Source organism: Alligator mississippiensis, chromosome 8 (assembly GCF_030867095.1).
Source record: "Alligator mississippiensis isolate rAllMis1 chromosome 8, rAllMis1, whole genome shotgun sequence".
Classification (NCBI taxonomy): Eukaryota; Metazoa; Chordata; order Crocodylia; family Alligatoridae; genus Alligator; species Alligator mississippiensis.
The window spans coordinates 21074668-21101081 of record NC_081831.1 but is presented as its reverse complement, the minus strand read 5'-3'; the positions used below and the strand labels follow the sequence as shown (position 1 = coordinate 21101081).

At 45.9% G+C, this 26414-nt stretch overlaps 1 protein-coding gene across 3 annotated transcripts in view; it reads right to left on the bottom strand.

Moving 5' to 3' along the window:
• The window catches only part of PIK3R6 (phosphoinositide-3-kinase regulatory subunit 6), a 76694-nt gene extending 56119 nt beyond the window's left edge, over positions 1-20575 (bottom strand). The window contains exon 1 of one of the 3 annotated variants that reach the window (XM_019485715.2): positions 20267-20575. The gene's annotated coding sequence lies outside the window, so the exon portion shown is untranslated. Of the gene's footprint in view, positions 1-11280; positions 11604-20266 lie in introns of those variants that run through there. The other 2 variants (XM_014595660.3, XM_019485716.2) reach the window with 2 other exon arrangements.
• Between the last annotated feature and the right edge of the window lie 5839 nt (positions 20576-26414).

Sequence of the window (26414 nt, the reverse complement as noted above, 5' to 3'; positions counted from 1 at the left end):
CATCTTGGTGGAAATCGTACTGAGGTCTTTATCCAGTACAACCCCTCAGTTCTTCTCAGTCACTGCTTTCCAGGACAGCACAGTCCATTCTGTAGGTAGCCGGTGTTCCTTGCTCCTGCACTTCTACCTTGGCATTTGGCTGTCAGAAAGGGCATTTTGTTTGAATGGGCCTTCCTTACCAAATAATCCATATTATTTTGTCCAGCTGCCCTGTTCTCAACCCTGCTGACTGCTGTGCCAATCTTTGGGCTCATTTCTGCTGTGAAGTTGACAAATTGGTCAGTTTTTTCCCACCACAAAATGAATGAGCCTTTTTCATTTTGCTTGGGGGGGACGGGACTAATGCTCATCGTGTAGATCATTGAGGGGACCCAAGCAACAGGCTCATCACAGAACCAATGAACCCAAATTGGTATTACATTCCTTGAATAAGGCATGAGACACTTTTACCCCCTCTGTCCTGTTCTCTCAGTGGTGCGGGAAGGAGTTATCCTGACTGGAAGCAAAAAACACCACATTTAGCACACACCCTTGGAGAGGTTGTCAGCACCAGGGACTGAACCTGCAACCCTTTTGTCCGAGACCATAAGATTCTATTACTGGAACTAGAAAGTCCAACACTATAACTGACATAGTCACCACTACATGCTACCGACAGTGGGTAGAACTTATACAGAGTTATCGCATTAGACACCCAATTCCCATAACTATTCTTTAGCAGCAGAGGAGCCAGAGAAAAATCTGTCCCTGCTCAGCTGCCTGACTAGAAGACTCCTCACTCTAGGAGGAAGCACCTCACTGCAACACCCACCAGAGCCAGGTGCAGTTTACAGGGACTAGTAGCTATTGTGCCTTTTCTTCCTACACTACTGCAGCAGGGAGCTAGCTCCCAGTGAAACGTGAGGGTGGGACTCAGCTCCTTTGAAGAGGGGATGGAGGCAGAGGTGCTTTCTCAGAAGGAGAGCATTGGAGTCAGGGTAGCAGTGCCCTCAGATTGTAGCAAAACCCCCAGTTCTTTAAAAAAAAAAAAGAAATGCATTCCCTCCCCTTCCCCAACCATTTCTGACTTGTTCTCTTCCTCTCTATTCCCTATAGATAAGTATAAGTGAGCTAAGACATAGGATAAGCTTCAGTATTTTATTTTGGTAGCAAGTTGTATTTGTTTTGTTTTTTCTCCTTCTTTATATTGTATAATTATTATGTTTATATTGATTTTTATTGTTCTATATTACTGTTTTACTGATACCATATGATTTAAGCCTACATATGTAAGTTAGCATAAGTCATGTCAAGTTTCCATCTTGTGTCCCCTGGTGCTGTAACCTATGACTCATACCTACTCCTCCTATGTAAATTGGTTCCTGGATGAATGGGGATGAATGAGGGTGCTTGAGAGATAGTGGCAGTAGGTCTAAAAATAGCTCCCTCTGAATGACCAAACCTTCAACACCAATACCTGGACCAATGACCCAGCCATTGGAACCAACCTCAGCATTCAAGAAACAAAAGATGAGGCCATCCACCATTGTGCCAGGGCTGCACATGCTCGGTAAGAACACCTGGAGCCCTCTGGAACAGGACTGACCTTCCCTGGACAGGCCCTCCCCATAGGAGATCAGAGGCAGTCTTCCCCATAAAAAGGGGTAGTGAAGACTGACTCCTTGGGACACCCTCTCCATCTGGACCAGCACCATGCCACACCACCTATCTACCCAGAGGCCCTGCCAGTGGCCCCCCCCATTCTGGACAACACCTGCTGGACAAGGCCCCCTTTCCAGCCTGGATAGGTAGCTATCACCCACCCCCACCCCCTCTTCAACCAAGGACTTGGACTTTGTTTCTCTTCCCTACCTGGACTCCAGCCCTTCCACTGAGTCTCTTTTTCCTGCTGCCATTGTATGTGTGTGTGTGTGTGAAACAATAACTTCATGGGGCTGTGTAGCGTGTTGTCTGTTTAATAAAACTGCTATTTGGACCCCTGAGTTGGGTTTTGCTTTACTACGATTCTGGCCGTGCTCCAATCTCTGCTCCTTGCCCCTCTAACTTCTGTCTCATTTCTCCCTCTCCTGCTTCTGGCTCACCACCACCACTGACACCTCCAACACCTGTCCTGAGCTCCTCTCTGTCTCCAAACCCCCAGTTTCTTTGCCACTGTCTTATCCCCACTGCCTTTTCCCCTGATCTCTGTCACTGTTATTGCCTTTTCCCTGGATCTCTGCCACTGCTATTGCTTTGTCTCCACTGCCTTGTCTCCTGATCTCTCCCACTGTTACTGCCTTGTCTCCACTGCCTTTTCCCATGAGCTCCCAGGTTTCTGCATCCATGTCTTTCCTGGCTGTCTCCTCCTTGACCCCAGGCTTTTTCCCTTGCACCAGCGACCTTGAGTAACCCCAAGCCTCAGTTCTTCAGCCCAGCTTCTCTCTAGTCCACAGGTTCTAATCCCAGTTCTGGCAACTTTCATTCCTTACACTTTCTGTCTCACCTTAACCTTCCCACAAGGTATCCCAAGTACCCCAAACGCACGCATACATACCACACCATCCAAGTTAGGAACTCACCTGTGTGCATGTATAGGTGGATGATATGTGTGTGAATCGGTGAATATACATATATGTCATTGTGTGTGTAATATACAAATTAGTGATCTGCGTAGGTAGTGACAACTGATTATTGTCTAATTTTTGGTTTGTGTATGTGTTTGAATTGGTGATAGGCAGACAAGGTTCCTTTGAATTGGTGATAGGTATGCATGTGCCTAGGCTGGTTTGGATGTGTATGTGCCTGAGTTGGTAGTGTGTGTGTGTGTATGTGTGTGTGTGTATGCACTTAATTGATTTGTATGTTTGTATATGTGCAATTGTGTCACACCCTCCTGTCTAACAGCACAATACTGAGATCCTGAGAGTTGGCCTGACCCCACAGGGCTACAAGATTACTTTGATCTTTGATCCCATCTACCCATGTTAGTTGCAATTGTTTATTTAAAGTTAGAGGCGAGTTTCTGAAAAGCCACCAGGCCAAGAACATTGGTTCCAGGAACATCTTGAATCTCTAAAGTCCCTAACCCAAATAGTCTTTTCACCACATGTGATTCTAGGGCTGTTTCTGCTGCAAGGCAGTGTCTTCCCCCTCTAGCTAGATTGGACAGCAATAATGTTTGTTCATTAACTCATTTTCTTGCTTCCAATTTTAGTGTGTGTGAGCACACATCAGTTGGCAGGTACTTGTGTGTGTGTGTGTGTGTAGATGTATGTGTATGTGTATGTGTGCACATGTGCACGTTCCTGTGTACACATACATGCACCCAAGCCTGCATGCATACGGCATGTGTATATATCCACATGCAAGCATACACGTATCATCTCTCACTTAGAGTGTGGCAATGCCTTTCTAGTTTCTCTGCCCTAGATTCTTAAACTGATTCAGAGAGATTTAAGAACTGCAACTACTCTCCCTCACGTGGTAATCAAATTGGTGCGCACTTACGATCATAGAAAAATATGACTTAAAAGGGACCTCACAAGGTTAACTAGGGTGAATTTACATGCTATATTTTGACTAGGCTAAATCTGTGGAGTGTTAAGTGGTGTTAAAGTTAGAACATGCTATGAACAGTCACGCATTCAAAGTTAATACTGTTTCTTGCATGTCTGACTCTGACTTACCATTAGATGGCTAGCAAACGGGGGTGTCTCGGAGGGTAAGTAGTGGTGTATCCTGAAATGTTGGAGGACTGCAAATTGCTCATTTTATCTCCATGGAGCAGCATGAAATTACCCTAACATGAGCTAGGTAGCATAGCCCAAAGTTAACCCTTGCCTGAAGTGGTATAACTGAGATGTCCAGAGGGCACTTACCACAGGTTAGTGATCTTTAATGTGCAGACACTCACATTTTAGGTGCCCTTAGTATGGTGTAAGTGTAACTTGTAACTTCACCCCTAGTCCAGCCCCCTGCTCAAGGCAGGATCATCCTTGACTAAACTATCCCAGCCAAGCTGTCTGTCTAACCTGCACTTGGTAAGTAGCAAATTGGTAAACCAGGATTTATACTCCCGGCCCACTCACTCATCACTACTACAGCACTGGTAAGAGAGCATCCCTGGACAGGATCAACAGCTCTTGAATGTAACCAAGGAAATACTGTGTGTCCTCTGTACCAGGTCTTTGTAAAGAGCTGTCTCAAATCCCTGGGCTGCCAGGGGCTTCCTAGGTAGTGCAGAGAAGGCCACGCACATTCTCCAGTGAAAACACACTCATGGAGCAGCTTGTCAGATTTCAACAAATCTGTGAATTCTGCTAAATACTTTGTCACAAGGACAAGAAAAAGGAAAGAGAATAAAAAAAACCCAAGTAGCAAGAATAGTTTCCTGTGCTAAATGGTGAGACAGAACTACCATCTTACAGTTACAAGCAGAAGCCAACGCAGGAAGTAGGGTATTGAGGCCCATGGCCAGTAAATACTGACCATGGACTGGGACAGCAGGTGATTCCATATTTCTAGAAGTGGATCCAGCTGTTCCTTAGGGGCTCTCATTCTCCAGCAGGTCAGACCATTTACAGGGTCTCCCACAGCCTAGTAAACACAGGCAATGCCTCACATATTGCAGAGGAAATAATTTTCCCTGGCATATTGAAAGAAATCTTACCATTTGCGCCTCTACTTCTGACTGTACTTACCTTCCCTTGGATTCTTCTCAGTGCAAACCTGCCTTCAGAGTACAGGGATGTGCCAACACAGACATCATGAAAAATATAGAGCAAGAGCAGGAGCCTGTGGATTGGGATCAGCTCAGTAATTCTGGCCTCGTCTAGTCTGTGGGCCAGGCACAGGAGAGCTAGGTTGAAGGGCACCCTAGGCGCAGCTTGGTGAAAGGCTTGCAAAGGCTGGAAGGCTTTTGTTTCTGTTTTGTTTTTCTGAGCTGTAAGCTCATATCTTCTCAGTGACCACAAGCTTTCCTTTTAGAACCGGAAGGACCCACAGACCCCCACCATGCATGCATGACCAATGGGGAAATGATAAATGAGTCAAGGAGGAAAGTGTGACATTACAGTACACAGGAGCAACTCTTGATATGCACAAATAGCATGACATACCCATCTCCATGTCTTGCACCGGTGAGAAATACTTCCCTTCCCGCTAGTCCCTACGTGTCACACACAAGCCACTTTGATTAGTAAAACCTCTGTCTCAAAATGCGATTTGAGAAATGTTTTAATTTTGTAACTATTGTTTTTTACTGGTTGATTCCCCTTCATAATCCCAAACAAAATCAAATGTCCTTCTTACCTCATATTGTCCCTCCACTGCCAGCTGTATACCCCTCTCTCCGTGGGGACAGCCTTTAGGCTGGGAGCCTAAAATACCAGCTGTTTTTTGAGGTAAATTTCTTCCTCCTTCAGTTTTCAATAGAAATGTTGGATTTTATGTTTTAAAAAGACTGGTTTTAGAAATCAGAAAGCCATCTATCCCATCTATACATGTATCTTCAAATTTCATTTGCTGCTCTCCCCTCTTCTCCACCTTTCTCTCCACCCTGCCCCCAAATTCAGCAGCAGGGAAAGGAGGAGATAGGAACAGTGGTGGCAGTGCAGAGCTGTGTGAAAGCAGAGGGTGGCAGGTCCCTAGCTGCTTCTCCCCTCCTTTCCCCTACTGCTGAATTCAGAAGTGGGAGGAGGAAGGGGATGAGAGAAAAGCAGCAGTTTCCAGAGCTACTTGAAAGCCTGGGCTCCAGGCAGAGCCTATGTTGGCAATAACTGAGCTCACAGAATTTGCAGCACAGGTTGAGCTCCCAGCAGGAGCTGTCCTGAAGTGCCAGGGAGCAAGGAGAGCTCTCTGTGCAAGCAGGGCACAGCCAGAGAGGGGCACAACACCGTGCACCAGCCCTGGATCCACACCTGTCCAGGCCATGGCTGAGAAAAAGATTGTTTTGTGGATGCCTTGCCTTCCATTCAGACTTTCACATCCTCACTGTGACAAGTACTGTGGAGTTATTGACCTGGGAAACTAATATCAGAAGTGTAGGTATAAGAACTAGTTAGCTTCTTTTTTATGCACTTTGCCAACTGGACAGAAAGAGACTGAAGGTACCCCGTGATCCACCAGTTATTGTCAGACCACAGTTTGAGAACCTCAGGTCTGGTCAAGCCCCTGACCAGGACATTCACTAACATTTCCCCCCCCCCCCACCCCCCCGCTCCCTGAGTGCCACTCTGATCCCTGGCCCCCCGGGGACGTATTTGATAGAGTTTGTGCCCTGGCGCACTGGAATGGAGGCAGAGGAGCTCTGTGGGGGCAGAACATTGCTGCAAGAGGAGGTATTACTGTCAACAGCCAGATCAACCCTTCCTTGGCCCTGCAACTATGCAGTTTTATATTACAAATGAGGATCAAACGCCTTAATTCAGTGTCTGCAAGGCCAGGGAAGGGTCTTGTGACACCTGATATCTCCTCTCATAGCAGTTTCCTGCCCCAACTCTATTCCACATGGGCCAGAGGTTTGAGACTCCCTGCCTCCATTCTGGTGCCTCTCTCAACTGAATGCCTGGGAATTACATGTCACATGGAGCAGCTTCCCATGTCACTTGTGGCACGTGTGCCATGGGTTAACCCCTGCCCCCACTAGAGCACGGTTGTTGGTTTAGAATCCTTCCTTCTCTGTGGGGTTTGCACAACATTCAGCATAGCAGGGTCCTGGTCTACAGCTGGGGCTCCGGGATACTACTTATATAAAAACAAGAGGTAAAGAAGGTTTGCAATAGCCCCAGTACCACCACATTGTATCAGAAACCCATCGACTGCCACAGCCACTTCCATGCCAATATCTTCCATCCTAAGCATACCACCAGAACCTCGTCTATAGCCAAGCTCTACATTACAACCAAATTTGCTCTGATCCCATCTCACCTTAAGGACCTGAAGGAGAGATTCCTACATCTACAACAGAATACAAAACTGCAGCCACTCAAATCAACAAACCCAGATTTAGATCCTGCTCTGACCTGCTACAATACCAACTCTGGGAAAAAGACATTCCCTCTGGTTGTCACCTACAGCTCCCACCTTAAACCTCTAAGACACATCATTAATGACCTCCACCCCCTCCTGGAAAAAGATGACCATCTCAAGGTAGCCATGGCAGAAGAATCTCCTCTGACTTACAGGCAGCCCCGCAACCTAAAATGGTGTCTCTCAAATAACAGGCTACTTAACTCCTGTTCTCACTGCGGCACCAGGCCTTGTAGCAGACACAGATGCAAGCTGTACTCAGCATCAATACCACATCATCACTGGACCAAATAACACAGATTATAACATCCAAGTTTAATTGTACCTCTACCAATGTCATTACCTGTTTACAGTGTCCCTCTACTGTCTACGTTGGACAGCCAGAACAATTCTTACATGTAAGAATAAATAAATGCCAATCTGACTCAGTTCTAGAAAGACACACAAGCCTGTGGCAGAACAGTTTAACCTCCCTGGATGCTCAAGTGGGCGCATCCAGACAAGCACGCATGTGCCTGTTGCAGCATCTCAAACCAGTTTGTGACACTGCAAGAGGCAAGCTGAGAATGAAAAAAATGTTCCTCATCACCACCTGACCCTCATGGAGAATGGGCCCAGCCTGACCTGGCCTGGCCTGCCCAGCTAGTGCACGCCTTTGGACAGGAGCCATGGGTCCCGGAGCAGCATATCCCGGTCCTATCCAAAGGCACACTAGCGGGCTGTGCCATGCTGGGTCAGGTCGGGTCAGGCTGGGCCCATTCTCCCCGTACGGACCATGGGTCAGGCAGTGCGGCAGCAGACACATCCTGGCTGGCTGCTGCTTCTAGTGCTGGGGGCTGTGCACCGCAGGGGGTCGGGGGGCGGGCAAGTGGTGGCCCCTCTCAAACCCCACACCCCCCAAACCCACCCACACATCCCATACCACCCTACATTCTCCTCACCCCCCTCCTGCAAACCCCACATCCCACCACTCGCCCATACAACCCGCACCCCCTGTTTCCCCCCAAACCCACCCACACACCCCACACCCCTCCCCACCCCTTCCTACAAACCTCACATCTTTCCTATCACCCAGCTATGCCCAGCTGCCAGACAGGATGAGACCTGCTTTTTAGTGAAGGGGTCAGGGGGAGCTCTAATTTTTCTATGATAAAACCAAAAGCAAACATCAAAGCATATAGATATTTAGAATTTATTTTATTATGATGATAGAGACACTGGTAGGCTTCCAAATTGCTTTCAAATTATAAATATATCAATAAGACATTGCCCAACTGATATCTCTCTCTCTCTCCCTCCCTCTCTCTCTCTCTCTCTATATATAGGTGTGTGTGTCTATATCTATCTATCTATCTATCTATCTATCTATCTATCTATCTATCTATCTATCTATCTATCTATCTATCTATCTAGTGGTATTTTATTTTAGTTGTGGAAGAACATGGATTTTGGGGTATTTTAAAGAGTGAATTTGGGATTTTTTATCAGAGAATTTGCAGTTTTTAAATAGGGAACACCAGGATTCCTCCTAGTGAGGCACGTGGCAGGACCTAAGCAGCGGAGCCTGCTCAGGGCTGGCAGCCAGGACCCAGCTGGAGAGCAAATGAGGTGGCTAACCTCAGGGTCATTTGGAGCTAGGAGGACATGTTTTGACAATTCAAAGCAGGCCACCACACTGAGAACATCTTCCAGTAAATAGCTGCCCAGATGGCAGGGTGAGGGCACACATGGCAGCAATGCCACACAAAGACCAACTGTGCAGCCAGGGCCCACTGTCTGCTGACCTAGAGGTGCAGACACCTTTGCTACAGCATCCATGCCACAGCCCAGGTGGCAGTGTGGTCCCTGTCCAGGTCTGGCAGGTCTGCAGCCTTGGGGCCACATGCTGTCGCAGGTGGCAGCAGGTCATAGCCAGGCAGCAGCCACCACTGTCACACTGCTGCAGTGGGTAAGAGTGCGCAGGGAAATCTAGGTTAGGGCTGCTTCATCAGTCCAGCTGGCACAAGGGGCTAGTGTCCCCACATACCAATTGGCTGGGCCCAGAAGCTCCTGAGAGCAAGTAGCCCTGAGATGCTTACCAGGGGAGCTTTTTATACTCGTAGTGCCGCCACAGGTGCTGGCCCCAGCCTTCAACTCGCTCCCCCCTGGCTGCAGATCCGGGAGGAGCTGGGCAGGGTCAGTTTGCCCCAAGTGGCACAACTTACGCCACACCAATTGCATGTTCAGGCACATGTGTTGAGGCAAAAATCCCTGGTACAAATTTGAGCTGTTTCAAGTGCATGTGCCTGCATGCATGGATGTGCCCAGTGTGGCTGTTCTTAGCCAACAAAACTTTAAGAGGGAACTTGAATGCAAAATTATGGAAAAAGAAATCAGCCACAGATTGGATTGTGCTAAATATGGTCTAAACGGATTCTTATCCTATTACCTGATTAGCTTTTGTGACCCCTTTGTTCCTATGGGCTTATTGCTTGTGTGCCTCTCACAGCACTGCCCCTCTCCTACCTCTCTCCTCCCTTCCTTCCCTGTTTTTTGTATTCAAATCACTTTCTTCATTTGATACACTGCTCTGTGCATGTCCTTCCACAGTATCACATGAAGTGAGCTCAAACACTCAAGCTATACATCTCTGATTTACTTAGTCTATAAGGTTCCCTGCCTTATACCCTGCCTTCTGCCTGACTTCAATCTAATACTGCCAGCTACCTCTCACTGTAATACAAACCACAATAATCACTAATCCTCACAGAATTCCTGACAGTGCTCCTTCCAGATGATTTCTAACAGGCTTTGTTACCAGAGTGCTCCATAGAAAAGAAGTGCATCTATGAAATTAGGTAACAGATAAGATGCTAAGAGATGGTTCTCATGGATATTGCATTGTTTGCAGGTTTTGTCTTCACACCCTGACTTATCAGTTCAATTGCCAATCATAGCACAAGATGCCTATAACAAGTCCCTGGGGATGTCCCCCCATGTGACAGGTTATTTCCCTTGGAGCCATTCACATCACCTAATACCAGGACCTGGCAATCAGCCCTTTAACAGCCTTCTTGGGTACCAAGGGACCTGTCTCTACTAGCCAACCATGTCCATTGATTTGACACAGAAGGAATGGTCCTAGGTTGCCTTGATACTCTGGGAGTTGCTGAATTTATGCATCTTGCAGGAGGCATTCAACGCCGCAGGATTAAGCCTGCACTTACTACCAAGAAGGAATTAACAAGAAGAACGATCCCAGTGTGAGGTTTGTTTTAAGATGAATGGCGGAACCAGGAAAGTGAAACAAGACCAGTAAACAGTAAACAAGACCAAGAAATGAAAAACAGATTGAGATTCAGCGTTTGACTATGGACCTTTTTTTGAAATTCTTATTCAGGGTTTTGGATGTATTTCCTTCAGATAAAGAAGTGATAACCTCAGACACTCTCCAGAGAGATGGTAGGGCAGCTCATGGAGCAGAGTATGTCGCCAAGAAAAGTCTGCGAAGATGATTATTAGATAGAAAGAAGAAGGTTACAGCTCTGTCTACGATATGGGAATAGCAATATCTTTTTTGAGCAAAGTGGTCCTGGCATGGACACAGCTGTACCAGCAAAGATGCACTTTCTACATGTAGTAAAACCACTCCCACAAGTGAAATGAACTATTCTGGCAAAAGGCCTGGACTCTCCATCCTACTCTCTAACTCACGACTTCAAACAAGCATCTTCCATCACTGAAGACCTGTCTGATTTATGAAGCAAACCTGCGCAGCAAGAGTAGCTTTCCACAGCAGTGTTAAGTGTTAAGTTACGAGTCAAAAAAGTACACAGTTTGGAGAATGAAATGGAGCAGGTGATTACTAGGAGCCCCAGAAAACAATGATTAAAAACCCCAGAAAAGACAGAAAAAAAAATCTATTATAAAAGCAACATTCTGCTGCAGGCCAAAGTGTAGACGCCAGAAAGCTGGGCTAAGCACTGCCTGTGAAATTCACACCTGTGTTCTTTGCAAATTATATATAGTCTAGTTCCCAAACAGGGCTCTCAAGCCTTGTGCCTTAGCATGTTTAATTACACTGAATGCATTTGGGTTTTTTCTGTTGCCATCTTTCTTGAGTATGCATACTTGCAAGAGAAAACCCACTCTGGAGTTGGAAACAAAGTGCGAAGAATCCCAATTGCCACTCCCACCCCTTTTTCAATTACTGCTGCAATCCAAAAGCCCAAGCACATTTCAGAAATCAAGACCCTGGCTTGCTACCAGTGTGAGCAATGATTGTACAAGTACCGTCACAGGAGATCGTCTGGCTGCTCCGGTCCTGAGCCGTCCTGCATGGTGACACTGTGAGCCCACAGCTCTACGAGCGACATGAATAAGCATGTGTGCTTGTTCCGTCTCCCCACACTACGCCAGATGTCCCTCCAAGCAGAGCAGAATTCACCGCCCCCTCACATTACACTGCTTTCCCCCAGCTCTCCCACAGCCATTTCAGAGCAAGACCGGTTATGAAAGTAGCACGTCAAGAGCTTAATCTACTCTTACAAGCTCTCACTGTGGAGTGGTTGCCCAGCCAGAGCTTCCTTTTAGCTCCAGTGAGAGCTGCAGGAAAAGAAAGTATCAAATGCAAATTCAAGACTGTGTATTTGCTGCCAGAGCAGCAACCAGTTCCTTTAAGTCTTTCCTGCTCTTAAATCTCAGACGCACCACACCACTCACTGCCCCGTGTGAATATGTCCTGTACACTTGGGACTCTGCCAGTTGCAAACTGTTTTCCCCAGCCCCGTATCTTGTGCCTTCACTTACATTTGTGCATGCAGGGGATACAACACTACATCAGAAGTCGTCACTCATTCACACCAAAGGCAGCATTTTATGGCCACTGCGCTCACAGCCCCAGGTTCTTCTAGTACTATTTTTACATTAATTTTCTTCAGTGGAGTTGCTCCTGATTTAGGATAAAATCCTGGCATCTAGCTAAATGATATGCAGCACAGGTTGGGAAATGTAAACAGAAGTGTCATATAGCTTGTTTTACATTCTCCAATCCAAAAGCATCCACGTTCAACCTTATGATTTATGGAATAAATTAGATCAGCCAAAGGGCGGCTCTAACAGTGCCTGCTGTTAACAATCTCAAAGACCAAAACGATGGCCAGAGATAGCTGCAGTGTGTAAGCGTCTGTGACAAATTATATCAGCTGCAACATGAAAGCAGGTGGCGTAGAAGTCTCCTCCCTTTCTACAAAGAGATCAAAAGATAGTTTGGGAAGGGAAGGGTGCAAGAAGTCACTGGCAAAGCACTATGGTGAGGGCCGCCTTATGAGCTTACCTACTCGAGTCTGAAGTTGCAACTACAGAATTCTCCTGGATGTGGGTTTTGTGATAGAGCTTCAAATCTCTTCCCAGGTTAAACTGGATCCTGAAGATTCAGGAGACTTGAGAGAGAATTAGGGTCCAGTGTGGAGCCAGGTTGGGCTGATTTAGGTTTTCACCTCAAAACCCAGTTGAACTTGTGATTTCAGACAGTCCATTCGGGCAACTCTCCCAGGGAAGTACAAGGCACTGTCAGACTGCTTTTCAGCAACTCTCTGCTGTAACTACCTCATGCTTACTATTATGGTGATGCGCGTAACATGGACAAGGGCCATTCACTGTTATGGTGAAGATCACCTCTGCCATGAGACTCATCTGCAGAAAATAAACACGAGAGGGACCTGAACACAGCTAATGCCAATGCATGAAAAGATCCCGAAGATTGGATTTGCAGCAACAGTTTACAGCATTTGCAGCTCCTATATTCTATGTTCATCTGTGTCGTGAAATCTAACAAACACCAAAACCTTATGCTAAACCTGGAGTGGGAAGCGATGGCTGGCTCCTGGAAACTAATGAGTCTTTGGAGAATTCCTCGGGCACGTCGCTTCTAATTATTTTTAGGGGAAGAAAATAATTTTCAGGAAGCATCGGCTCTTTAAATTTAGCTTCTCTACTTCCATTCCCAGAATCAGCTTCAGAAAAACAATCCAGAGGGACAATACAAAACAAATGCTAAAACCTCTTGTCAAAATTGCTTGTGCAAACAGCCGAGACACCTGGGAGAAGTGGCAGAACTACACTCCCTATTGGTGCTGAGCAGCAGCAACAGTAGAGTGGTGCCCCCCAGCGCTGGCGAGTCAAAGGGAAAGGTCTTAAGCTACACTGGCCCCACTAGCCTCTACATTTCCTCTGCATGGAGCAAAGAGAAAACAATGTGTTGACTGTGATAAACTGTTGGGTTGGTTGATGCAGGCTACTGACTACTAAGCTTTTCCTAAGACAGTTTGTCCTATTTTTCTCTCCAGTTTAATAAGCCATATTATAGCTGAATATTAGGCCTGTGCAAAGCAGATAGTATTCGCTTCGGATTCGGATTCAGCCAATTCAGGGGACAGTGATTCAATTCGGCGATTCAGTCACTGTCCCGAACTGATTCAGCCAAATCTGATTCAGAGATTCAGCTGCTGCCGAATCTCCAAATATCCGAATCAGCCAGACCCATCCCCCGTCCACTCTCCCAGCCTGGCACAGCCCAGCTACAGCACTTTGAAAAAAAAAAGCCTCGACTTAGCAGGTGCCACCGGGCGGGGGGTGATCCCCACTGCCCCCCACTGCCCCATGCTGCGTGGGGGGGCTCTGCACAAACCCCCTAACCCCCACTTGCTGTCCCAGCCCCCTCCATGGCTGCTCCACCCACCCCAGCTCTGGCCCTTTAAGGGAAAAAAAATGAGAAAACCCCCTGACTCACCATTTGTGCCTGGTGGGGGGCGATCCCCACTGCCACCTGCTGCAATCCAAAGCCCTGAGGCTGTTGCAGGCACTGTGGGGGCTGGGTCAGGGGGCTCATGCAGAGCCTCCCATGCAGTGTGGGGCAGTGGGGGTGCAGCAAGGGGCAGCACCTGGTGAGTTGGGGCTTTTTTACAAAGCACCAGCAGCTGGGGTGGGCAGAGCAGCCATGGGGGGGCTCGGGGCGCAGGCAGGGGATGGGGCCTAGCAGGGATCTCCCCATGATCCCCTCCCCCTCCTCCAGCCCCCCCCCTCCCCCCCACTTACCAGCTCCGAGTCTGGCTACAGCTCCCTGCTGCAGCAGATAGGGACTGCCGGAATCATCAAAGCTCTTTGAATCTTTCCCGAAGATTCGGAGACCTTTGAATTGATTTGGACCTTTTAATTGGTCCGCTGATTTGATTCAGATTTGGAGATTCAGCCACTAAATCAGGCCAAATCTCCTCTGAATTGAATCACTACCTGAAGCTTCGCACAGCCCTACTGACTATTGCTTGTGAGTGGGGAAATTTGTTCGCAGTGGAATACCCAGGTAGCATTTACTTCCTCAGGTTTCTGGGTGGGTTCACAAGCCAAGATAGAAACTAAGGTGTAAAAACTCTAAATTGAAGCCAGACCTTGTTATCGCCATCCAGTGCCTGGCAAAACAGTTATGTAATAAAAGAAGAAATTGTAAGAGCAATAAAGCAAATGGAAAGAAGTCACAGTGTCAAAGTAGCAGAGCTCCCAAACTTGGGTAAGAAACATGATAGCCATTGAGAAGGCAAGCAAGCTTTGCTTTTGCACAGGCTCTAGGATTTAAACCACTAGGATGAATTCATTTGAAATGCCTACAACAACAGCAGGGCTTGGAAAAAAGCAAAATATTCTCAGGGGTTGACCCTAAGGCCAGATACTGGCATAAAACACTGAAAAAGGAAAGCAGCTGCCTCTCCAAATGGTGGACACCAGCCAGTAGATACAGATGACTGAGAATTCCATTTGGGTTCAAAACTGCTATGGAAGGATATCAATATTCCCAGAAAGATGTATTAACAGGATCTGCAGGGGTCTGTAATATAGCTGATGACACTTTGGTGTAGGAACAGGAGACAGCGGGGCAGAAGCCACAGCAGAACACATCCACATGCCTACTAGAGGATGCTAGGGAAGAAGAAGGAAATGCCAAACATGGCACCCTTGCTTGTTCCCCAGGGATTATGGTTTGATCTTGAAAAAGGTCAAAGCAGTTCAGCAGATACTATACCTATGATACTAAGTCAGTTAAGACACTAGTAGGATTTGCAAAGCTATCTGACAAAATTTCTTCCAAGTCTCAAAAGTCTGTAAGCCCCTTGGGTGACTACTGACCAAAATTGAAGTATAGACATGGTTAGTACAGCCATCAATCATTTAAGCTGCATCAGCAGAAGTATTAAGTGTAACACACAGGAGATGTTAATGCCTCTTAACTTGACACTTGTTAAACCTCATCCAGGCTAGGGGCAAACACTCAAAAAGCCTGAGCCTGAATTGATTCAATCTTTGCAGGTTAGTCTAACCTGGCTAGGCTGAACTGATTTGTAACTGCACAGATATCCCAGATATGCAGGCACATGCCTGCACTGACTCAGGCTAGAAGCTGGGGGTTGCTAGAGCAGCCCTCCCTTCCCTTCCAGAGCACTGAGCTGAGGGGGGCGTGGGGTAGGATGCTATGATTAGCCCAGCAGGGAATTGATAACAGTGTTTATCACCCCCCAACTCAGTGTTTATCACCTCATTAAGAAAGCAACACAGGGACATTACCAGCTATCTGTTGATTCTACCTGTTGATTCAGCATATACGGGAGCCGGCATGTGGTCTGCTAGCTAATACACAGACACAGCTCAGCAAGGCAGAGGGGAGGGGGGAATTCCTGCTTAGCAGGGAGGGGGGGGAGCTGCAGCTAGGGAGCAGAGGGGAGGGGCCAGCCCTGCTGTGGAATAGAGAGCTCCGCCCAGCCGAGAGAGCATGCCGGGATGCTGGGGGTGTCTGGTTTATCTTAAACCACGAAGGGGTCTGGGACAGACATTGTATAAACCAGTTTGAGCCAAATCAGTTAAGTGTGATACTACATTCAACCAGGTTTATCTTAAACCGGTTTCAGCCATTTTCAAACTGGTTTATGTGTAATGTATATCTGTTCTGTTACAGGTTTAAACCAGTTTCTGATCACTTAAACTGGTTTATATGTAATGTCTGCCCTAGCCTTAGAGTGCTGTATGCAATTTTAGCTCCACGTTTTAGAGAAGTATGTGGGGAAGTTAAAGAGAGATCAGAGGCAGGCAACCAAAATGATTAAGGGGTTAGAAGGAAAGCCGGATGAAGAAATGTTGAGAGAACTAGACATGTTTAGCTTGGAGAAAAGGTAATTAAGCAGTCTGCAAGTATCTGGAAGTCTGCCATAAGGAAGGAGGTAGGATGTGAACAATGGCTTTAACTTGCAGCAAAGTAGATGTAGGTTATATATCAAGAAAAACTTCCTTATTGTTAGAACAAAGAGGCAGTGGAATAGACTGCCCAGGGAAGTTGTGGAATCTCCTTCATTGGAAACTTTCAAGAGGAACCTGGATAAGCAGCGGATAGAGATGATTTGGGAATAGTATTCCTGCACTTGAGGTCCCTTCCAACTTTATGATTCAATGATTGCCAAGGAGCTAGTGACCTACCTTCCCATCTGGACATAAGAAAGTAGAGGAAAAGGTGACCAGAGTGCTGCTGGTGAGATGGAGCTTGAAGAAAGGGACACTTAGTAGCTACACTACTACCAACAGAATTTAGAGATGACAACATTGAACAGGAATGTCTTTCAGTAGTGTTCACAGGTGAACAGTTCAACAAGTATGTCCAAGGATGAGAAAGAATTTGAATAGAAATTGATCACAGACTGCTAGAAAGCATTTTTAAGCCACCAGATAAGTAACCACCAAACATCTTCATTGCTTGCTACTGAAACTGAAATGCTACAGCTTAAAGGCACACAATAAGCAATAATGGCCTGACACGTATCTATGTGACTTCTTATCCAAACCAGTCAAGCAGCATGAAGATATAGCAAATGTACAAGAATATAAGATCCTCAACTGAACAGAAACATGGAAACCACAGAAAGATGTTGAAAGTGTCAGCCAAGCCTGTGACATGTCAATTTAAATTCAGACTGTAAGAACAAACCTACCAGACAAAAACTAGCCTGTCTGCTGAATATCATTCTATGAGATTAGCCAAAGACCCAAAGTGAAACTCTACATGTTTTTACAAAAATATTTGGACCACTGAAACAAGCTGAGCTATCAAGATAGCATCATACATGAAGGAAAGTGAATCGCAAAACCCAGATCGCTGGGAGCCAGGGTTGCCAACCCAAGAATGTTTTTTACTGACAATCTGCAAACTTTTTACTGACCAACATTTTTGGGGGGACACAAACTTTAGTTGTCAATAACAAAAATCTTGTTGGCAACCTTGTATGACTCCAGCAATAGCTTTACACCCGGCTGCCCCTACCACAGGGGTCCCCGACTTACCCCATACCCTAACACCTCTGCCTGCACCCTGCACCATATTGTTCCTCCCCAGCCTTACACCCACTGGCCCCATTCCTCCCATCCCTACACAGACCCCTACCTGACACCTCTTCTCTCTTTCCAGCCCTGCAGTTTTCCCAGCAGCAAAGAACTATAGAGGCTAGTGAGCCAGAATGCCCTGACAAAGTTCACAGTGCCAAACAGTGATCCTGTTTTGACACCAGGTGGTGCTGCTCTGCTCTCTCTGTCCAGCATCTACACTTGCCTTGAATGCAGTTTCATTCAAACTGTGGATCTTGAAACAAGCTTGGATTTCTTATTTTTACAGAGACAACATTATTTTTACAGAATTTATAGACAGATGATTTTAGGCTGTTTTTCATGGACTGTCTGTAAATTTACATACAGTTGCCCACCTGGCTGACAACAGAACCGTTCTCCAGAATCCAATGGAGCTATAGTGGACTATCAGTATGTCCCCGGAGAGCCAGCACACAGTGTACTGTCCAAATATGACAAAGGACAGGTGAGACTTGGTGAACAAATGGGAAACAGGGAAATTCAAGCCAAGCAATAAAAAGGGAGACAGTGAAAATATATAGCATCTACAACCAGTCTTTGATCAAAGATGCACCCTTTTACCAAAAACCACACAGTGATTTATTAGCATAGACTACTAGTCTGACTTCCAGGAACTAGACACACTGTCAGACACCACCACAGTGACCAACACAGACAAAGCAATGAAGCAGTTTCAGACATGGTGTTCCAAACCAGGTGCACTTGCAGGAAATCTGGAAACAGGGATTCAGCCACATCACATCATCATCGCATCAGGAACCAACTAAAAGGCAAAGCTGAATTGTCAGCTAAAAATGCCAAGGCTACTAAAGAAAACTGGAAAAAAATAAAATAAAGGAAATACATAGCACGCAATCCTAGAATAGAGATTCTAGGATTGCGTGCTATGCATTTCCTTTATTTTATTTTTTACTGCTCCAGCGGAAGGTCTAAGTAGCAGCCCAGTGCAATGCCTGATGTCAATATTCTTATGTACCTTGGTGCCTATCATTCCACCATTCATATGGCTGGTAAGAAATGCCACAAAAAAGAAAAGAAAACACAGATGCTAAAACCTACTCTAAGTAACAAGCTGAAGCCCTCTGAGGAAAACAACCATGAGATGCTCTTAAGATCAAATCATTTCCTGTGTACTTCAAAGTACACAGGAAGCTACATGCATTGAACAGATAAGCCCTCATTCATATATTTCACCATAACTTCAAATACATTCACCTACTGAAAAATACAAGACTTAAATATGAATGTGAACAACAGATCTACCAACTCAGTTTCAGTGTTTCTAGAAGGAGCAAAAGCCAACAACCAACCAATAAATAACAGAAGAGACCCTCAAGCCCCAGAGGAAGCAATCACAAGGTAGTAGAAAGCTTTGTGAACTATCATATAAAAGACTCAGACTTTGACATCAACTTGTCTTTGTACAATACTATGATGTGAAAGAACAACTCCCCCAGACCATGGGTCCCAAGCAAGTTAGAAGCTAGCAAAAACAAAAGGGGGGGTGGAATTAAGTTGTGTGCATGTGTGTGTGTGTGTGTGTGTGTGTGTATGTGTATGTACACGATGAAAGAAATTTTAAGAAAATAGAACAATGTTACATGTGTAAGGCAGTAATAGATTATGATAGTCATGTTTAATTTGCTAGTTGGGAATACAGTTTGCAGGTTTGGAGTTTGTTTTTGTTTTTTAATAAAGACTGTAAATAAATAAGATATATTGATAAAATATCAGAAACTCTAGGGTAAAAATTATTTAAGTGTAATTCATCACTAAAGCCCAGATGGAGTTGGACTGAACTGCAAATGGTTACCAGCTTGGAGGGGGATGCCTGTGCAATGAACCGCTGGCTCTTAAACAGGTTCCAAGCAGCCATAGCACAAAAACACCAACTGGCTCCCTTGCTAGCACTTGACCTGAGTATAAGCAACAACTTTCATTCTCCTTTGCTGTTAGCCTCCACCTAGTCTCAAAGTGAAATTCACTTAGAAAAGGACACCATGCATCCTACAGAGTGGTTTCCACACCAGGGCCTTTCCTTAGCAGGGATGGGACACACACACATACACATGCCCCATGGATTTCATCAAGGCTGTCAATCACAGACTTGACAGGAAAATTGATCTATTGAATGTTGCAGACCTCCCCCCCCCCCCAGCTGAAAAAGAAACAGGAATATAACAAGACTAGCATTTCAGTGCAACCAGTGCCATTCATTCAGCAGCTGAATGTGCCACAGAAGCAGAACGCCACCCACTTCTCTTAGAATAGATGCCAGGGAATTCTGTCAGTCTCACATCCAGAGAGCATCCGTCTGCAGTCAAGTATAAGGAAGGATAGGTTTGCACCTGTAGACTAAGCTCCATTGTTGACCTGAGGGTGGCTGTTCTCAGACAGCAAACTTTAAAAAAATGATTTCAAAGTGAAATTGCAGAGCAAGAAATCACCCACAGACTGAATCATGTTAAGTAAGGGACAATGGATTCATATCCCATTACCTGGTTTAGCTCTTGTGACTCCTTTGTTCCTATAAGTTTACTGCTTATTTTTCCCAGCACTGCTCCTCTTCCCCCTCTTTCTCTTGCTCCCTTCCTTTATCTTTTGTATTATAATTTCTCTCTCCTTATACTATGTTTTTTTGCATGTTCTTTGATAGCATTTGACAAAGTCAGCTTCAGCTCACAAACTCTTGTGCTATATATCTACTTTGGTTAGTCGATAAAAGCTGCAAATCAGCTCTGCCTCCTATCAATCTCACATGCACCTAAGATCCTATTACTAACGAAGGTGACAGGGCACAGTCCTTGAAAAGTCATTTCCTCACCTGCTCCGATTGTCCAGAGATCAGTTGTGCCAGTCAAATAATCCTGCAGCTAGTTTTCCAGAGGCTGTGCTGCATGTTACAAAGTCTGCAAAAGTTTCAGTGAAAAGAGAAGTGCCTGTGTTATTTCAAGACAACTTCCCCTTTCAGGCCAGAGGTTTCTCAAGGAAAGCAGTTACATTTGTATTTCACTATCTTTTGGCAGCCTTGTAAGTCATAGAAGTAGAAGAGGAATGGCTTTGCACTGCTCTCTTTACACTGCTATACTCTAATCTTCAGAAACCAAACACTCAGGTCAGCTGGTGGTGTATAAAACCTGGACTGAGTCAACACTAACAGTGGGTGGTATGAGTCACTGAGTTGGCATTGCCACCCTATCATCAACTCTTTCCCAGGAGGATATGTCTTGATTGGATCAGCCCACCAAGGCGTTGTACAAGGATCTTCTGGTTTGATGGCACCACCCTACTAGGACATAGTGTTTGAGGGGGGCTTTGCTTAATATGCAGTGCACACAAATAAACAATGTTGCTAAGAGAGAGACAAGGAGGCATCTGCCCAAAGCACAGTTACTTTTCCAGCTCCTCCAGCTAGTTTTGCATTCCTTTGTATTATAATATTAACAATACTTGTCATGTCATCCCTTCAAATGTCCAAACACTTCACAAACATTCATCTTCGTGGGAAGCTCAGTAGTCTTCCCATTTTACATCTTGTCTCCTAGTCTCATAGACCAACTACTGCAAAAAGCCATCCTGGGAGATGCTATTGCTCAGGTCTCTGTATTCATTAAAACTGACCCTTCCATGAGCTGCTCTGCATGTACTGTGAAGATATAAGGAAATGCTTCCTGTATAATTTACTCCCCAGCCAAAATATGAAATAGGGATTTGGCCATTCTGGCTGTGTAGGCCTGAATCACAGGACAGGAAGTTTAGCTTCCAGGTTGTCTGGGCCTCTCTGGAATATAACGATGTAAGACAGAAAAAGGTCAGTAAGCACATTTGCAACCTTTATGCAGCTGTTGCATTTATTTGCTAGTCAGCAGGACAGGGCCATATGCTAGAAGTTAAGGAACTGGATCATCAGTTATAGAAACTTGGGTCATTTGGGTTGAGAGATTAGTAGGAAAAAAACCCAGGAAATACTAAGGGAAATTTAGGGCTAAAACCTATTTCACTTCACACTTCTGGGTGGCCTGTAAGTAGCTGCATAACTGCAGTTTCTGACACTTAAACGCAGTTCCAGATTCTATGTTGGCTTGTTGGGGAAGAGAATCACTCCATGTGTGTACCTGCTAGAAGTACTGAGGAGGAGGAGTAGTGCAGGAGTTGGCAACCTTTTTGTCACTGTTGGCCACTGTTTGTGACCCAGCCTCTGCCATGGGCTGCAGCCTGGCATGTCCCCAGTGATCAGTAGATGCTGCAGTGGGAGTAGATTGAGAGAAGGAGGCACTAGGCTCTTGTGGACACCTCCCCTGCTGCTGTGGCTGGAGCATTCTGCCAATTCCCTGAGCTATGTCCGGCCAGATCCAATTTCTCCATGGGCTGGATCTGGCCTGCAGGTTGTGAAGCCCTGCCCGAGTGGGTTACAGCATAATTCCAGGAGTGGAAGACCTAGAGTCTATCACCCAGAGGGGCTTTGAACCTGTACTACTTGTTTCCCAGTAAAGTGCTCGAGCCACTAGACCACAGGCATTATACAGTCATCTCCCTAGTTGCACTTTGTATTTAATATTTGTTAGATAAAAGCACTGGCTAAAGTTTCTGTCCCACTAGGAGCAAGGGTGTCAGCTGTAAGCCAGTGGCCTTTCCCATCAAGGGACTGTATCTATCTCACCAAACCATACATCTTACGGATTAATTTCTCTCCCCTGGCTTCACATATCTCCCTTACTTGGCACCCAGTAGGCCTGATTCAAGAAGAGGACTGGGATAACAGCCAGTTCACGGCCTGGTAGTTGGAGTAATTTGCTGGGAAGCAGGAGGTACAGTTTCAACTCTGGGCGTGGGGATTTAGAACCTGAATCTCCTGCTTCCTATGCAAGTGCCCCAGCCACTAGAATATTTGGCTTCAGTATGGGAGGATCCTTCTTCTCCAGCATTAAACACCAATTAGTCAAGAGTTTTTGCCTGGCTCCTTTTTCAGCCTTACACAGCTTTGTGCACATAGGTGGATGATCCTGTTTCCCTGTGCACTGGTTCACCCAGAGCTGAATCACAATCTATGCATCAGTGCCAAAAAGTGCAATTACACAACTGCATATGTGCCATTTAGAATCATAGAAAATTAAGTTTGGAAGTGACGTCAGGAGGTCATCTATTCCAGTGGTTCTCAAACTTTTTTGTACCAGGACCCTTTTTTAAATATCGTGGCCAATTCCAACCCAGTGCCCTCCACTCCTGACATGATGCCCCCTGCCCCCAGGCCTCAGCCCCCCAGCATGTGGGGCAGGGAATGGGTGTGTGGCATGGGGGAGGGGGGTCAAGAAGCTTTAAAGGAGAAAAACATAGGAAACCATGGCTTTTCCCTTGCAGGCTGAAACTCTTGCGAGCCTTTAAGGGGAAAGCCATGGTTTTCCTTGTTTTTCTCCTTTAAAGGAGATTCCATTTTTAAAGTTTGTTTGCAACCCTTTCATATATTCTTGTGACCAACTTTTGGGTGACGACCCACACATTGAGAAACGCTGATCTAGTCCAACCCCCTGCTCAAAGCAGGACCATTTCCAACTATCTAAACCCAGCCAAGGCTTTGTCTAGCCAGATCTTAAAAACCTCCAAGGATGGAGATTCCACAACCTCTCTAGGTAACCTGTTCCAGTGTTTTATTACCCTCCTCGTGAGAAAGTTTTTCCAAATATCTAACCTAAACTTCCCTTGCTGCAACTTGAGACCATTGCTCCTTGTTCTGTCATCTGCCACCACTGAGAACAGTCCAGCTCCATCCTCTTTGTAACCACCTTCAGGTAGTTGAAGGCTGCTATTAAATCCCTTCTCAGTCTTCTCATCTCCAGACTAAATAAGCACAATTCCCTCAGCCTAACCATGGCTCCAACCCTCTAACCATTTTTGTTGCCTTCTGCTGGACTCTCTCCAATTTGTTCACAACCTTTCTGCAGTGGGGGGTCCAGAACTGGACCCAGTACTCCAGATGTGGCCTTACCAGTGCCAAAGAGAGAGGAATAATACTTTCCTTCAGTCTGCTGGCAATGCTCCTACTAATGCAGCCCAGTATGCTGTTAGCCTTCTTGGCAACGGCGGCACAGTGTTGACTCATATTCAGCTTATTGTTCCACAGTAACCCCCAGGTCCTTTTCTGCAGAGCTGCTGCCCAGCCAGTCAGCCCCAAGCCTGTACCAGTGCATGAGATTTTTCTGTCCTAAATGTAGGACTTCACATTTCTTCATGTTGAACGTCATGAGATTTCTTTTGGTCCAATTCTCCAATTTGTCATGGTGCCTCTGAATCCTAGCCCTATTCCCCAGCCCTATTCCCCCCAGCTTGGTGTCATCTGTAAACTTGCTGAGTGTGTACTCCATCCCATCTTCCAGGTCACTGATGAAGATATTGAACAAAACTGTCCCTAGGACCAACTCCAGGGGCACTTTTAGGTGAAAGAGGTGAAAGATGACTTTAGCTCTTAGTCTTTCAGCTGGTAGACATAAAGGCTATATCTTGGTGACATGCACACAGAAGCACAGACTAGCATCAATTCTAGCTCTGATTTAACACAGGGTCAATGTTGAGTAAAGTTAATACCATCTATGGTATTAATGACAAGGTGCCTGATTTTGCCCTTATGACCAAAGAGATGGCTGCGTGGCCATAAACACAGTCCACCCTAAATTTATCCAAGAATAAGAATAACCCAGCACTCTTTCCTGCCTATGCAGGGAGTCGGACTCGATGATCTATTGAGGTTGCTTCTGACCCTAACATCTATGAATCTATGAATCTATGAATAACTCCTTACTCAATGGCTTTGCAAGAGGCTCAAGACACACTAGATAATACTCAGCTATATGTTTCCTTTCATTTAAGATGGCCAATGCAATGGAGCAGATATGCTAAGTCTCTACCTCACAGTGGGCACGTCTACACGAGGCGCTATGCCGCTGTAGTGATGAGCTACATAGCCATAGCTCATTTATATGGTGACATAATGTGCCTGGGCATGAACCATGATGCTGATGCTCCTGCACAGTAGCTTCTAAAAACAGCTGTGCGGCATCAAGATAGCACAGTAATGCCAGTTACTGCACAGTCATTTAGTACTTGCTTGATCAAGTACTAAATGACTGTACAGTAACAACTGCGCAGTCCACCACACTTGTAGACATGGCCAAGTGAAGCTCAATTTAAAGCCAACTAACTGATGTCCAATATAGCCAGTAGTTATCTTACTGGCAGATTTCATAGGCATCCAAAATTGGTGGCAAAACTTAAATCTGAACTTCTGAGGGAAGAAGTGCAGCCATCATTAGTGACACAGGCTAATAAATGAGCATCCTAGAATCTTAACTAGCTCTAGGTTGCCCAAGTTCAGCTTACCAATATCAGGCAAAACATGGATAACTGTTATTTTTGGATCCAAATCTCATTGTGCCCATCAAAACTCTCATCATCTTCACCTAGACCTAGAGTAATAAACTCTCTATATGAGACTACATCTTGAGATCTTTCAAAAACCCAGACTAATAAGATTTTATTAGCTAGTCCACTGTGCAGTGCATCATACCAGCAGCACATGGCACCAGAACTCCATAAACTGTCTGCCTGTGGGTTTTGTGCTGGGGTTCATTGTTTTAATCTATTGAAGCTCTATGGGCACGTCTACATGAGATGCTATGGAGCAGTAGCAATGAGGTAATGTACCGTAGCTCATTGCTACTGTTCAGTAGCATTCCTGGGCACTAACCCTGATATGATGCTACTGCACAGTATGGCTGTGAGACACTTAGGGTGGTGACTCGATTCAGAGGAGATTTGGCCCGATTCAGTGGCTGAATCTCCGAATCTGAATCGAATCAGGGGACAATTAAAAGGTCCAAATTGATTCAAAACTCTCCGAATCAGAGAGCTTTGATGATTCGGGCAGTCCCTGGTGGCTGCAGTAGGGAACTGCAGCCACACTCCAAGCTGGTAAGTACTAGGGCTGTGCAAAGCTTCGGATCATGATTCAGATTCAGATATTATTCTGATGATTCGGAGGCCGAATCTACAAATCCAAATCAAATCATGGGAAGCTTTAGCCTTTCCGAATCAATTCGGAGCTGCTGAATTGATTCGGAAAAGATTCGGAGATTTTGCCATAGGGTATAAGGGGGAATCAATTAAATATCTATAACTTTGTTGTCTTTTGACTGATTGAGATGAAACAAGCAGGGAGGGTAGCCTCTGCTGAGAGCATGACATGTCCAAAGCTTCAAGGTCATAGGTGCAGGGGTTTCTGGGAAACTGCACCCCAAATTTCTGAAAGCAAAACTCATGTAACGTGTGTGTGTTAAGCCACATTGGAGTCACAGTGGCAGACAGGGTAGCTCTTTCTGAGGCCAGAAAGCCTGCCAAGTTTCAAGGAGATAGGAGGAGGAGTTTGGGGGAAACTGCACCTCAAAATATTGAAAGCAAAACTCATGTCACATGTATGTGTTAAGCCACAGTGGGGTCAAAACTGCAGGGATGGCAGCCCCTGGTGAGGCCACAAAGCCTACCAGGCTTCAAGGAGGTAAGTGCAGGGGTTTGGAGGAAACTGCACCTTAAGCTGCGGACAAGCAAAACTCGTGACATGGGTGACACTGTGTGTTAAGGAGCATCAGGATGAAAGCTGCAGGGATGGTAGCCCCTGCTGAGGCTACGAAGCCTGTCAGCTGTCAAGGAGATAGGTGCAGGGGTTCTGTCCCCACACCTCTAGCTGCTGACAAGCAAAACTCATGACATGGGTGCTTGTGGGACTGTGTCTGTCTTAGGGCACAAGGAGGCAGGGCAAGAACTACTGCAGGCCTGGGTCTTAAGCCCTGCTGTGGCCACAAAGCCTGCAAGCTGTTGAGGAGATTGGTGCAGGGGTTCTGGGGCCCTGCACCCCTAGCTGCTGACAAGTAAAACTCATGACATGGGTGCTTGTGCAACTGTGTCTGTCTTGAGGGCCAGGGGTG